A 13,958-nucleotide genomic window follows, 5' to 3' on the forward strand; every position below is an offset into this window, starting at 1 on the left:
AATGATTTAAGTTGTTATTTATTGATTATTAAAAACTATTTTTAAAATTAATACAAATAAAATAATATCTAAATATCATTAGTTTATAATACTATATTATTTAAAGTAATTTTTTGAAAAAATGTTTTCCTGAAAAATGTAATTAAAAATTAAATAATTCTCTAATAATGATTTAAATTTTTATTTTTTGATTTTTAAAAACTATTTTTAAAATTAATACAAATGAAATAATATCTAAATATCATTATTTTATAATATTATATTATTTATAGTAACTAGCAGAGCTACGCGCGCGCGATATTTCTGTTCTTGTCTTATGATACTCAAGACCTTATTTTATTGTGTGTATATAAAAATGTGACTAAGACTTTATGATCCGTTTTTTTCTTCTTCTGTAATATTGGAAAAAGATTACAAATTTTTTTGAAAAATTTAAAAAAAAACATAAACCACGAAAACCAAAAATTAAATTTAACACACTGAGCAGTTTCACGACATAAATATAATAATATTTTGTTATTTTTCTAATTTTTTTCTTAAATTGTCAGTTTTCTAGAAAACTGTATTACAGTCAACTCTATGAATAGTGCCGCAAAATTGCACAGCGTTTACGACTTTTCTTGGAACTGTAGTACCTCCACTGTTTGTATATTTCTCTCTTAGGGAAAACTCGAAATTCAGAAGCCGTGCTAGAGTCGCTAAAGTAGGGATAGAGCTCGAGCGAGAAACAGGAGAAGTGGCACTATTGATAGCGGCACTATTGGTAGAGTTGACTGTATTTCAAGAATTCGTTATTAGCGAAAAAACTTTGAAAGTCAGTTACATAACATTCCTTTTTATAAACTCGTATAAACTATGCTATATTGTAAAATGTTTATAAAACGTTAAGGCAATTACAGATCTTCTTTAAGATGATAAGGAGGTTCTGTCGCAAATAGAATTAACTTTACCAATTTGTTGAAATTAGTACCACTGTTAGATAAAGGTTTTAAAAAAATGTAGTTAAATTTTTGATACCTGTTGGTACTTGTGAAAAAAATTATCAGCGTCTTTGTTTTTAACTTTTAACATTGAGTTTTGTGAGAATTGAGTACATTTTCAAACATATTTGCTCACCACAAAGTACTTAACATTAAGAAATTAATGAAACATTTTTCAATTCGAGACAGATATATTGATTAAACATCTGTTAAAAAATAGTGTCATTAGGTACCTGTGAGAGTTGCCGATGAGAGTCCCCGATGTCCCGAAATTTTGCCAAAGTCGTAATCACCTTTGCGCCCATGATGCGAACATAATTTTTTGTCCTAACTGCATGGAAAGTATGGCATAGAGGGCACGCACGATTAAACGCTCATATTAGTTAAAAATTAAGCTCTATATAAACATTATATCGAATGAAGTCTATAATGATAGAAGTTTTAAAATAGAAATAAAAAACAATGTATTCTGGAAACATAGTATTTATTTAGAACGTAGTAATTAATAATTAAACAAAACTGAAACAAGAACTTTTAAAATTGACAATTTTGATAAACGAAATGGGAACAAAACCAAATGTCTCATTATTTTTTTAGAGAAAATAAAAAAAAATTGCAAATTTTTATAGACAAAATAAAACAAGTTGAAAATGTTTGCAGTTTTATAGTCAACACAAAAAGAAAGTCGAAAATGTCGCATTTTAATGAAGAAAATCGAATAATTAACAAGCGGGCGGTAAAGTATTTTCCGCCCGCTCGGAGGTAGGCGAAGCGGGCGGAAAATACTTTACCGCCCGCTGACGTCATACAAGCGGGCGCAAAATACTTTTCCGCCCGCTTCCCCCACTCCCGGGCGTAATGTGTTACTTTGCGCCCCACAGTGGGCCAGGATCGTCGAATTTTGGCCAAAAATACAATTTTTCAACTTTCAAATATGCACAAAAGAATTTATCCACAGTATTTAATAGTAAATAAGGAATTTATTGCATAAAGGATTTGTTAAATAATAAAAAATTGTGTCTTCTAGAACTATTTAAAGTTTAACATTTAAGATAAAATAATGAAATGTTTTTGATTGAAATACTTAATATATCTAGAAATAAATTAATTATTTTTGTATAAGTACTTATTTTTTCTCATCAACAGATATATTGAAGTAAAAATACCTAAATTTACTTTAAAAAAATAAAATTTATTAAAATGTAGCTCCATTGAAGTTAACAAATAGTGGATTTTTCAATCGAGTGCCGACTTTCAGTTAGTCGAGCTCCTCCGAGCCGCATAATATTTGGGAAAAAAAGTTATAGAACGATTACTTAGCATGTCTACTTTGACGCCAATATGTGCCATTTTGCGCCTTTTCATATTTTTTCAAAATAACAACTATATTGCAATAAACATATAAATATATGCAATAAATATATAAAGACAATTTTCGAAATTAATCAATTATAGTGAACAGTGGTATTTAACGGTTTTTTGTGCCGCTGATTACGAATCTGATGTCAGATTTCAAAAATTCAAAATGGCGGATCCAATATGGCGGACATAAAAATTTTAAAATCCATAAATTTGAATTAAACATAGGTATCTATGGGTTCTTTGGGTCGCTGATTACGAATCTGAAGTCAGATTTCAAAAATTCAAAATGGCGGATCCAATATGGCGGACATAAAAATTTTAAAATCAATAAATTTGAATTAAACATAGGTATCTATGGGTTTTTTGGGTCGCTGATTACGAATCTGATGTCAGATTTCAAAAAATCAAAATGGCGGTCATAAAAAATTTTAAATTAATCAATTTCAATGAAACATAGTAAGGCACTCATAATACGGTAAAAATAAACGTTGGCCCATACTGACGTTGCGTCTGTATATTTGATATAATACGGTAAAGCGACATTACTGATAGCACATCAAAGGCAGGTAAGTTCTAAAGCAACATTTCTGGATAATATTTTCATTAAATTTTTTGTCAGGTAAGTGATCTTTCTTTTTACATTTTATTATGTTTTTTGAATGAAATTCAAATAACATGACGACATTTACAAAACGTGAAATTTTAAAAAACATTACAGACGGTGATAAAGATTCTGCTGTGCACTATATTTTAAATAAATTAAATATTGACATAGAAACTCTTGAATCTGATGATCTTAATACCTTAAGAAGATCTGTTACAACATTGTTAAGTAGGAAAAAAGATAAACTTGCTGCTGCAAATAGAAAAACTGAAAGATTCGAAAAACAAAGCAAGGAGTGGCTAGATTCTACATTTGTTGTTCCTAATTTAAGGGAAAAATGTCAAACATTCTCTAGAAAACGTGGGCGTCCAACTGTTGATTACTCTGATATGTCGAATCGATCTAAACGACGAGAGATTGCGAATATAAGTAATTATCTCAAAAATGACCCATTTAAGATTCTACAGGCAGGATGTTATGCTGCAAAGAAAAATAAAATGCTTGATTTAAAAGGAATTCTCAATAAGATTGTATCGAATCACGAAAATATTGCTGACATGAAGCAATCCTTGCAGGCTTGTAAGATTAGAGTTAAGTCTGCAGAAGAAGCTCTTTCTTTTCTTTTAGATAATAATCTTTCGAAGGAAGTGTATACAAATCTACGTTTAGCGACAAAATCAAGCGGTGCTGACATATGGCCACCTTACAATGTTGTAAGAGAAGCTAAAATCAATTGCAGACCACCAGAAGAATACATTCATGTTAGTGAAAATGAAGTTCACTGTGATCTTCAAGCACTTTTGCATCATACTGCTTCTAGAATTGTCAACATGCAAAAAGAAGTAATAATCCAAAGTGCACGAAATGTTAAAAGCACTAATATTAATGCTGTATTTATTTTTAGTTGGGGGTTTGATGGAAGTACGGGATTTTCATCTTACAAACAACGGTTCTCTAATTCCAATGAAGAAAATGGTTCAAACATTAGTGATTCGAGCTTATTTGCTACAACGTGCATCCCACTAAGATTAATTACATCGACTGGAATAATATTGTGGAATAATTCAACAACTCAATCTGTCAGGTTTTGTCGACCTATTTCTCTTAAGTGGCTTAAAGAAACAAAAGAAACCACTCTGGCACAAAAAAAATTCATAGACGATCAATTTGAAGAACTAGAATCATTTGAAATTAAAGTAGAAGATTGTTGCCTTCAGGTTCATTTCTCCTTGCATTTAACTCTAATCGACGGTAAAGTTTTAAATGCAATCACTGGTACTAAATCAGCACAGTCTTGCCCAATTTGCCATGCTACTCCCACACAATTCAATGATCTCACAAAAGACATAACAAATGATTTTATGGCGAATGCTAATGCATTGCAGTATGGAATCAGTCCATTGCATGCATGGATAAGATTATTTGAATTGTGTGTGAATATCTCAAAGAAACTTGAAATTAAAAAGTGGCAAGCAAGAAGTACAACGGATAAGGAAATATGTGCGCGTCGAAAAACCAAACTTCAAGATGTTTTGTGGAACAGACTTGGGTTAAAGGTAGATATACCTAAAGCTGGAGGAAGTGGCTCTACAAACGATGGCAACACAGCTCGTCGTGCCTTTCAAAACCCGGAGCTATTTGCAGAATGTTTGGGTCTTAATCCAATGTTGATTCGTAATTTTTCGACAATTTTGATTGCTTTATCTTGTCATCTACCAATAGATCCAGATAAATTTGATGAACTCTGCGATTTAACTACTAATCTTTATGTTCAAGATTACGCTTGGTATTACATGAGCGCTACACTACATAAAATCCTAAAGCATGGTGGTACGATAATTAGGACTAGTGTGTTACCAGTCGGTATGCTTGCGGAAGAGGCATCAGAATCGCGAAATAAAAACTACAAAAATTTTAGAGAAAGTCACAGTCGAAAATTTAGTCGTGAAGCTACTCTAGAAGATGTTTTCCTTCGATCAATGGACACATCTGATCCATATATTTCCACCTTGAGCCTTCGAACAAGATTAAATAAAAAGAAAAAGTTACCTCTTCCAGTAGAAGTAGCTGCATTGCTTAAATCTCCAGAAATTTCTAGTGGGAACTTTAATTATGAAAATGAAAATGATGATGATGATGCTGATGATGATGATGATAGTAGCGACCTTACAGGCCTCAACCAATTCTATGCAAATTTGGACAATTTAGAAATTAGCAATGATGAATCAGATTAACTAAGCTGCTTTGAAGCACTTTTATTTTTCTTACATTAAAAACAGTTATCAGCGCAAAAAATGAAAAAAGAGTAAAAAATTTAAAAAAAAATTAAAAAAATAAAAAAACCAAAAAAATAAAAAAACCAAAAAAATTAAAAAAATTTTAAAAATCTAAAAAAAAATACAAAATGGGATCTTTACCTGTAACCTCCTCGTGGTAGATTCTGGAAACTACAGTACGTTTTATTTTTGTAGGCTAATAACAGGAAAATTTTGTTTATTTTCTTAATTTTATACACACTAGTTTTGTAATCACCAAACTTAAAAACTCCCAAGCAACAAATTGTAGGCGAATCTCATCCAATCTAAAATCCACTTGAATTCTTACATCAGATTCGTAATCAGCGACCGAAAAAACCCATAGATACCTATGTTTAATTCAAATTTATTGATTTTAAAATTTTATGTCTGCCATATTGGATCCGCCATTTTGAATTTTTGAAATCTGACATCAGATTCGTAATCAGCGACCCAAAAAACCCATAGATACCTATGTTTAATTCAAATTTATTGATTTTAAAATTTTATGTCCGCCATATTGGATCCGCCATTTTGAATTTTTGAAATCTGACATCAGATTCGTAATTAGCGACCCAAAGAACCCATAGATACCTATGTTTAATTCAAATTTATTGATTTTAAAATTTTATGTCCGCCATATTGGATCCGCCATTTTGAATTTTTGAAATCTGACTTCAGATTCGTAATCAGCGACCCAAAAAACCTTTAGATACTTATGCTTCATTGAAATTGATTCATATAAAAAAATTTATGTCCGCCATATTGGATCCGCCATTTTGAATTTTTGAAATCTGACTTCAGATTCGTAATCAGCGACCCCAAAAACTGTAGGTAGCATACTTTTTATTCGTAAATATCTTGTATTTTTTAAAATAATGATTTTTGGCCAAAAATCGACGATCCTGGCCCACTGTGCGCCCGCCTTAAGTGCCCGAAATGACATACTTTCCGTGCAGGTAGGACAAAAAAATATTTCATGTTTTATACAGTATATTGAACAGTTGTTTAAACGTCTGGCAACATTGCAAACAATTTTCTACTCAAAACTAAATGTAATCAACTCATACCAAACATTTGCAACAAGACTAAAGAAATACGGTGTTGCGGGACGTTTCAAAATACCAAGCAAGTCAAATTACAAAATAGTGGTTTTTGTTTCGATTAGTTCAGTCAAGCAATAGAAAAACTTTATATAAATTCATTACACATTAGAAGAATTAGTTTATTGAAGTATTCTTCCTTCTTTGTCAAAACATTGACACCGAGATTTATTGATAGTCATGATATAAGCCAAGTTATAAGGTTAGGGTTTGTCCATAAACCACGAGGACAATTTTTGATTAATTTTTTATCCCCCCCCCATCCAATATGGAACACAAATTTTTAATTTATGCAACTGATCTTAATTTTGTTACTCGAGATTTCTAATACCAGTCAGGAATGTAAAAATGTTCTAGGAGCGCTCACTTTGAAATTTTGAAAACAAACATCATATTCGTAATCAGCGACCCTAAAAACCACCGAGTGACAAAATAAAGATCAATTGCATAAAGTAAAAATTTTGTTCCATATTGGATCCGCCATTTTGATATATGGGAAACTAAAATCGAAATCGTAATCAGCGAATTTTGTTACATTTTGGTATTTTGAAAAATACTTTGAAAAATACTTTGCCTCTATAGACGTCATGCACTGTGAAGGGGTTAATGGGTAAAAAATTATCAAACTTGAAAAAATGAAATTTTTTTTGTGTTTTTGAAATTTAAACAGCCATATTTAATTTTTGGGTTAAACAAAATTTTTTTTTCACACCGGAATCGAAAAGAGCACACTCAATACCTATAAGAAACATACTTGCGGTATAAAATAATGATCCGTTTTATTCATAAAAGAATAGGTTGAAATTGCGCAAAGAATTTTCTTATTTTGGCGATAATGGGTTAATCATTAAAATAATATTATAATATTAGGGGAAAGTGGGGCAAACCGGCTAGGTGTCAATATCACTGATATGGCGAAATTGTCAAGTGTTGTTTAGAATTTGGAAACAACCATGAGTAGTATACCTTTTTTTTTTTTTTGCTTAGTGACTTTTGGGAAATCTGCCTACAGATACCTTGGATTCCGCACTCCAAGGTTATGTGGGGTTGGTGTGATAAAACAAAAGAAGATAAAAAAAGAAAAATAAATATATAAAATAGTAAATTTAATTAACTGGCGATCTACTGCCAGCCCGACCCACTAAAACCCGTAACCCTTCTTCTGGAGCCCTTTACCCTCCCTCGGAACTGTCGTTAGACTTTAGCCTTCGAGGGTGGCGCTCCAACTCTGTCGCTAATGCGACCTTCTGCTTTTCTCTGCGGTTAACCTGCGTCCATAGTTAAAAAGAAATTTTTTAACTATTTCAAAGTATAAGCGGAATTTACAGCACAACAATAAAAAAGCAAATTCTAAAAAGTGTAAAAAGTCAAAAGATAAAATTACAAACGGATATATAAAAAAAAGAAAAAATAAACGCGTATAAAATATTGAAAACATAAAACTGTACAAAGATGAATAAAAAACACAAACAATTAAAAAATGTATAAGGACAAATAAATCACAAAATAAATTAATAAAAAACAAACGTACAAAATTAAAAGCTGTTTAAATTACGCTTGTTGGCGGCCGTCGAGATCCTTTCTCGACATAACCGAGATTATGAAGTTCTCGACTTGCCGCCAATTCTCTTCCGACTGGGTCATCAGCGATACCATGTTCTCCGGTGTAACTTGACTATTTACACCTTCGAACATGGCCCGCCTCTCCAAGTCCCATTTTCTGCATGAGAAGAGGGTGTGCTCCGCGTTGTCCTCAGGGAACTGGCAATATGCACACACCTCGTCCTTGCGTAATTTAAAGCGACACAGGTACGAGTTAAAACACCCGTGACCTGTAAGCGCCTGAGTCAAATAATAGGAAACCTGACAGTGTTTCCTATTTATCCAGGTGGCGAGTGCCGGGATAAGGCGATAAGTCTATCGACCTTTTTCCTCACCATCCCATCTTTCTTGCCATCTTTCTATGAGCCTGTGCCTCGCTTCTTTGCGGATCCGGTCCTTGCTTGGTCTTATTTCCTCATCTAAGGAACTGCTTTCTTTAGAAAAGAGAAACATTTCTTCCCTTTCCCTCGCCAAAAGATCTGCTGGCGGGACACTTGCAAGGACCTGCACAGCACTCGTAGATACCGTCTTATATGCAGAGATGATACGCGTTGTTATCGATCTCTGCGCAGACAGTACCTTTTCACAGATGGTTACACATCTTTTACTCCTTAGGGATGGGACCCACGCTGGTGCTGCATAGAGCATTTTAGCGTGGGCGACACTCGCCACCAGTCTCCGTTTTTGTTCACGGGGTCCGCCAACATTTGGCATTAGCCGTGAAAGATTAGCCGCACACTCGATCGCCTTATTTGACGCCGTAGCCATGTGGTGGTGGAAGTTTAACCTTCCATCCAACTCCACACCAAGATATTTAATTTGTTGACTCCACTTGACCTCGAATCCGTCTATCACGATTCGTGGAAGCTTATAACCACGTCTGTCTGTGACTAGCAGTGCCTCGGTCTTTTCCAGAGCCATTTCAAGACCTCTGGTATCCAGCCAGCTTTTTGCAAGTCGCAGACATTCGTTCACCAATGTCCCAAGAGCCTCCTCACTTTCGGCAGTGTACACGAACAACGCGTCGTCCGCAAAGCCGATGATCACCGCACCTTCGGGCAGATCCATTCGCAGAAAATCATCATAAGATACATTCCATACAAATGGACCCACCCTTAAGCCTTGAGGAGCCCCACGCTGCATCTCTTCCCTGAGAGTGCAGGTGTCTTCCTCATATATAACCCACCTGTCGCTAAGATAATTATCCATTATCCGCAACAAGTAGGGCGGCATGTTTTTCTTTTTCATCGACTCGATGAGATTTTTCCATCTTGCGGAATTAAACGCGTTGCGTATATCAATTGCTACCAATGCGCAGAAGCTCTTTTTTTTTCCAGGTCCCAACTTGTTTTTTCCTGCTTTGGCTATGTCCACAACTGCCTGGATGGCATCAACTGTGGACTTGCCTTTACGGAAACCAAATTGGTGATCGGATAGACTATTCTCTCCGGTCAAGTGGCTTTGCATTCTCTGCAGAACCATATCCTCTAGAAGTTTACCCATCGTATCCAACAGGCATATAGGCCTGTACGATGAAACCTTATCTAGAGGTTTTTCACCTTTCCTTAGGAGGACTAACCTCTGTCGCTTCCAGTCGCGGAAGAACTCTCCTCTCTCAAGGCAAAGATTGAAGCATCGAAGCAGAATCTGGGGTGAAGTGTTGATTACCAACTTTAGGATCTCGTTACTTATCCCATCGATTCCAGGCGCCTTGCCTGTTTTCAATCTTTTGCCTGCTTTTTGCAGTTCACTAAGTTTAGCTTAGGCTCTATCGACCTACTAAAACCAACTCCCTATTTCCAGGACTCTATTTCCACTTGCGGAACTACCTAATGGCTTTACTTCGCAAGTGGAAGTCCTCTCTCTTACTCCTCTCTGTCCTTTGTTAAAAAAGCAATCTTTCCATTAACCACCGGGGGGAAGTCGCGGGAGTGGGAGGAGGAACGAGAATTAGTTCCTCCTCCCCCTCCCGCGATTCGTCCCCAGTGATTACCCCAGGTTAACCTCTTCTTCCGTCCACATCTTTTGTCTTCATTACCGAAGTAATGAAGAACTCGATGTGGCGCCAAGAGTCCGCGCTTTGGAGCATAGTTGAGACCATGTCATCAGCGGTGAATTGAGTTTTCACTGCGTCAAACATAACCCGTCTTAGCTCACTCCATTGCCCGCAGGAGAAGAGAGTGTGTTCCGCGTCGTCTATTTCAACGCCGCAATACACACATTTCGCCTCTTCTCTGATCTTAAATCTATGAAGGTACTGACCAAAGCAGCCGTGACCAGTCATCGCCTGCGTAAAGTAATAGCCAACCTCACCGTGCTTTCTTTCTAACCAGGTGGCGAGGTGGGGAATCAGGCGGTATGTCCACCTTCCTTTGGATTCCCCATCCCATCTTGCCTGTCTGCACAGAGAGCAATCTGTCCAAGATGGCGTGGGTCTTAAGGGCGTCAGCCCATACAGGGGCAGCATAAAGCTGCTTTGCTAGGCCCACGGTCGCCACCAAGCGCCGCTTCTTTTCCCTGGGACCACCAATGTTGAGCATTAACCTAGATAGTTTACCCATACATTCGGCGGCCTTGAGTGCTGTGATGTTTACGTGAGGACCGAAGCTTAACCTTCGGTCCAACGTCACTCCCAGGTACTTAAGTTGATTTCCCCATGAGACTTCAGTTCCACCTATTTTCACCTTTGGGGCTTCAAAAACTCGCCGGACTGTAACAAGCAGAGCCTCGGTCTTCTCTAAAGCCATTTGCAGGCCATGACGAGCCAACCAACGCTCTACTCGTCGCAGTCCTTCATCGAGTTTTATCTCGAGGAATTTGGTTTCCTGCGCTGTACACACAAGAAGTACGTCATCCGCAAAGGCTTTCAGGATCGTGTCTTCGGGCAGCTGCATTCTCAGAAGATCGTCGTACATGACGTTCCATATGAATGGACCCACCTTAGACCCCTGTGGTGCCCCGCAGGTCATCTCTTCCTTGAGATGGAACACATTGCCTTCGTACATGACCCATCTGTCACTGAGATAGATGTCTATCATTCGCAACAGATAAGTCGGCACTCCTTTGCGTCTCATTGACTCAATGCAGATGTCTCATCTCGCGGAATTGAAGGCATTCCGGATGTCGATGGAAACAAGAGCACAGAAACCCTTCCTCTTCCCCTGATTGACTTCCTTTGCCAGTTTAACAACAGAGAGTATTGCATCAACTGTTGACCGGCCTTTCCGGAAGCCAAACTGGTTCTCTGATAGGCTATTTTCGCCTACCAGGATTCCCTGAAGTCTTTCTAGAACCATCCCCTCTAGAAGTTTGCCTATCGTGTCCAATAAACAAATTGGTCTGAACGATGAGACTTTATCCAGAGGTTTATCGCCTTTCCTAAGGAGAACCAACTTTTGCACTTTCCAGTTATTGAGGAACTCTTCGGCTTTTAAACACGCATTAAAGACGTTGAGAAGTAACTCTGGATATACCGCGACGACCTCTTTTAGGATCTCGCTTGGTATTCCATCCCTGCCTGGCTCCTTGCCATTTTTCAACGCCCTTGCCGCCTTTTTTAGTTCTTCAAGCGTGAAGAGCTCCTCCATCTGTACTACGCAAGTATAGTCCTCCCTGGGGCTCGGTTCCACATGGGGAAACAGCGCTCTTATGATTTTTTGGACTCAAATCGGATTGCCTAGACCCGGGGTTTTTTGTCTTAAAACTAATTTCTTAGTAACAATTTTAAACGCCAAACCCCATGGATCATTCTCGGTCTTCCCGATTAGTTCCTTCCAGCACTTTCGTTGGCTACTCCTTATAGCCCGCTTGAAGATTCGCCTGGCTTTATGCCAATCTTCTTGCAGCGTGAGGTCTCCCTTCGAGTGGGTATATTTCCTTCTCGCTGCATTGCATTCTCTCCTTAAGCGGGCTAATTCATCGCTCCACCAGTACAGAGCACCCTTCCTAGCTTTTGTTTGGTGCCGGCGAGGCATAGAGTGGTTGCAAGCATCCACTATTATTTGCCTCGCCTCTCGCACTATGCCCTTTACAGAAGTTGGCTGCCTATGCCAGTTGAGTCTCTTAATAAGGCAAGCCTCAACTAAGGACTTTGCCAACTTCTCCCTATCGAGTCTCCTAAGGTTCCAGGAGGGTTTCTTTGGTCCATTTGTGGGCAATTGTACCCTCCCATATTCTCCTCGGAGACTGAAAACTCAATGTACTGGTGGTCGCTCATGGTAACCTGATCCAATACCTTCCAATTTCTGATTCTACGGGCCAGGTGGGGAGTTGCAAATGTCAGGTCAAGAATTGACCCTGACGCTCCCCGCCTAAAAGTGAGCTCTTTTCCCCGGTTTATCACCACCAGGTCATTCGCAGAGACCATATCGGTGACCAAGATTCCCCTCCTGTCCTGACGGGTCTCTTCCCACTCGGGGGACTTACTATTGAAATCCCCCGCAATGAGGACATCCCCGTCGAAAGCTCTTATGCTTTCTTCAAGAGAGCGAATCTCGGCATCGAACTTTTTAAGGGGGTCGTTTGGGGAGAAGTAGCAGCTGTAGATACGAACACCCGCCACCTCTACCCAAACAAAGCCCTTATCTGTCTCCAGGAAATCACCAATAGCGATGTCCGGGTTACACACTTGTATTCCGGACCTTCCTGATGCGTCCTGGAACCAGACAGAGAATTCTGGCTTTCTACACTGCTCACTAAAGATCAGTATATCAGCCTTCCTCTGTCTAGCAGTCTGCATCAGAAGGTCCAGCGCGGCTCTTCCCCTTCCGAGGTTAACCTGGAGAACCCCGTATTTTGTCTTTTAGACCTGAGAGGATTCCCCAATAAACTGGTCCAGACCACCATACTTCCAACAAGCATCTCTTCTGTCTGGGCCAGTGCAGCCAAGTGCCAAGTGGCCGTAGCACAGGCATCTGAAACACCTGTCTACTTCCACTCTGACTCGGACTCTGCAATTGACCCAGCCGATTCTGACCTTTCCGGTCTTTAATAGCAACTCCGCGTCCGCATCTGGCAGACGCAGAATCGCCATCTGCGTACCTCCATACCGGGTGGCTAGTTGGCAAGGCGTTTCCAACTCAGGCTTGCCCAGACAACCCCGTATTGCCTTCTGTACGTCTGCCACGACTATAGTCTCATCGAGGTCTACGATTTCTAGTGACCTCGAGACAGAGCAGAGGTGCTTTTCCATCCAGGGCAGTGGTCAGCGCACTGCTGAATCCAGTGAGATCCTGTCCCTTCTTAAGAACCAGGAGGATTTCTGTCTTCCTGGATCTTCGGACCGACAGGATCTCGACTTTGTTTTCATCAGGGCTGACGTTTGAGAACATATCGTCCAATATCCCATCATAATCTTTTCCTTCCCCTACGCTTATTCTAATTGCGTCTGTCTCCCTTTTCTTTCTCTTTCGGGAGGGTTTTTTTGTTTCCCCCTTAGGGTCATCCCCAGTCCTTTCTTTTATTTTTTTCTTTTTCCCCTGGACTTTTTTCCAAGGCCCGCCATCAGCTTGAGTGGCTGTCCGAGCCTCCTCAGCGTTGGCTTCCTCAGCTGTCTGATGGGGAGACACGGACGCCTTCCCTTTCTTCGACTTTCTTTCTTTTGGCGTAATTGAGGCCCCCCTCTTCTTTCTATCAGAGGTGGGGGTTCCCCCGGTAGTTCCTCCTACGCGTCTGACTTGTCGTCTCGCTATGAGAGGAGGAGGATAATTTTCTAATTTTTTAGTAAATTCTCTTCCCTCTTCCATTAGGTCCCTGGCGATGCCAACGAGGCTCTCGCCATAATGGAATGCCTCCACTGCACTATCCTTGACCGGCTTCGGATTGTTCCTTAAAATCCCCTCTTTTACGATTCGAAGAGACTTAAACAATTCCTCCGACACTTCGGACTGCCTCTCCATGAGTCGAAGCATGGTCTTCCATCCCTCAACCCATAGGGATGCTGGAACCGCTTTACTACTGAGGGCAGAGGCTTCTGCAACCTCCGTCTCCATTTTTGGGTCACCGTTATGGTCAG

Source organism: Leptopilina heterotoma, unplaced genomic scaffold, assembly GCF_015476425.1.
Source record: "Leptopilina heterotoma isolate Lh14 unplaced genomic scaffold, ASM1547642v1 Lhet_262, whole genome shotgun sequence".
Lineage (NCBI taxonomy): Eukaryota > Metazoa > Arthropoda > Insecta > Hymenoptera > Figitidae > Leptopilina > Leptopilina heterotoma.